The 2,407-nt window shown below is 48.3% G+C and overlaps 1 pseudogene; it reads left to right on the plus strand.

The window, feature by feature from the left end:
- The first annotated feature begins 237 nt into the window (after positions 1 to 237).
- Positions 238 to 2,093, plus strand: LOC139027799 (SET and MYND domain-containing protein 4-like; annotated as a pseudogene).
- Positions 2,094 to 2,407: the final 314 nt, after the last annotated feature.

Genomic DNA, 2,407 nt, shown 5'->3' on the forward strand with positions numbered 1-2,407 from the left:
TCTCTATAAACACTCTTCCGTGGTGCCACAGGTTATTAACTAATTAATTGTTGCATGGTTTAATTCAATGACATAATCAATCAAACCCTGGAATGAGTAGGTGTGTCCAAACTGGTACTGTAGTTGACTTGATTAAAACACATAGGATGTGTCTTTGAATGGAAAAATACATGTTTTTAACATTACAAAACAATACACACAAATCCCCCAAAATAAAAAGAAAGACATGAAGAACACATGTGTTCCATGTTTGTATTCTATGACTTCAGAGCTTCTATTTCAACTTCACAGGAGTGCTTTGAGGACATCGGCACAGCCCTGAAGCATGCCTACCCCAGTCATCTGCAACACAAACTACAGGACAGACGCATAAAGTGCCTCAACCACCTCCAAAACCAGGGAGAGGGGCTAAACACCCCAAGACAGGGATAAGAGGACCAGGCAGAGGGTGTGTGTAGCAGGCCCAGGGGCACAAAGTCCCCAAACTCCCATCAGCAACAGAATGGGAGTGCTCCTGTGTCATGTCTCTCCCCTGGTGTGTCTGTCTGATTCAGCCCTGGGAAAGGTGGCCACCGAAGGAACTACGCCCGGGAGATGATATTGGAGGACAGGGCTTACAGCTGTGTGCTCATATCATGGACGGAGGGAGGGAAAGGGAGGAAGGGACAGAGCTGGATAAAGAGAAGAGGAGTGACTGAGAGAAGAGTGTTTGGGACACCATTGTCATCGGTGTTTGGGGGAGATTGTGAGCACCGTGCCGTGTGAGGGGTGCAGTTACGCCCGGTACTGCTCAGAGGGGGGTGTGGGAGGGGCATCATCGCTGGGAGGGTCCAATCGGAGCCGAGCTCAGGGCTCCGGGGGTGATGTCACAGCTGGCACTGAGGGTGGTGTTGAAGGCAGGGCTTAAGGAGATATTGAAAATGAGGACAGTGATTCTAAACAAATCAGAGAGAAGATTGGCTTAGAACAGGCATTCTTGGGACTAATCACATAACATTTCAGCCCAAAGGAGAAGGATTCTGGGTCCAGTGATACCACGAGAGCCTTGGACAACGTTGTCGACCCCTCTGCGTGTTACCATGGCGACTCCTACATGAGCGTCTACCACCTGCTGCTTCACCTGATTAGCCACGCCCCCAGCCTGCACTACCGGTGCTCCATCACCACAGCAACGCTCTATCTGTGCCTCTGCCAGGCCAGACCTCCACCTGCGTCCTGGGAGAGTGCCTGTGTGAGCAAAAAGTACAACAACCAATCGCAGGGCCAGGAGGAGGATGAGAAAGAGAGATGGTGCTGGGTGGTGGAGCTAAGCCTGCTGGGAAGTGTAGTTCTGAGACACATGCTGAAGCTGCGGTGTGATGTCCAGGCAGTAAGCCTGCTTAGAGACACAGCTGAGTTTTTGTTTATTTCAGCATAAGTTCTTTATCATACTTATCAGTGTGTTCCAAATGGTACCCTATTCCATATATAGTGCACTACATTTTTGCCAGGGCCCATTGGGCTCTGGTCAACAGTAGTTCACAATTCAGGGAATAAGGTGCCATTTGGAAGGTAGACGTATTCAGTAAGCACAAAGAGATAAAAGACTTCCTGTGTGACCTTATACTGACCTTTTGACCATTCCATGATTTTACAGGTGACTTTACTGTGGTGCAGTCCAGCCAGGACGTGTGCATTGCCACGGCGATATTTCCCACGCTGAGTGTTCTGAACCAGTCCTGCAGCCTCAACACCAGCGTCACTTTCAGAACTACTCACACACACACACTGCTCACTTGGACTCACCTCAACCAGACCTATGCTCTTCTGATGAACTGGTTTCTGATCAATCACATCAGCCGAATATGCAGAAACCCAGTCTGAAACCCCAAACAGCAAGCAATGCCGATGTAGAAGCAGAGAGAGTCCTGTTTCCTGTTCTACTTCTCGCTCCGTGTCAGATGGAGTATCTGTCTCTATCAGAACATCCAGAGACATATCTCGTGGACAAGTGATCCTCTACTGCTATGGTGAGGAAGAGGTTCTGTCCGTCTGTGTCACGTTCCTGACCTTTTTTACTCTTGTTTTGTATGTGTTTATTGGTCAGGGCGTGAGCGGGGTGGGCATTTCTATGTGTTGTGTTTCTATGTTGGGTTAAAGGTTTGCCTGGTATGGCTCTCAATTAGAGGCAGGTGTTTGGCATTTCCTCTGATTGAGAGTCATATTAAGGTAGGTTGTTCTCACTGTTTGTTTGTGGGTGATTGTCTCCTGTGTCTTTCGTGTCTGTGTATGTGCACCACACGGGACTGTCTTGGCTGTTCGTTCGTTTGATGTAGTCTGTTCCTGTTCGTGAGTTCTGCGTGTAGTTATGTAAGTTCCATGTTCAGGTCTGTCTACGTCGTGTTTGTTATTTTGTAATTTCCAAGTG

This window comes from Salvelinus sp. IW2-2015, linkage group LG5 (assembly GCF_002910315.2).
Source record: "Salvelinus sp. IW2-2015 linkage group LG5, ASM291031v2, whole genome shotgun sequence".
Classification (NCBI taxonomy): domain Eukaryota; kingdom Metazoa; phylum Chordata; class Actinopteri; order Salmoniformes; family Salmonidae; genus Salvelinus; species Salvelinus sp. IW2-2015.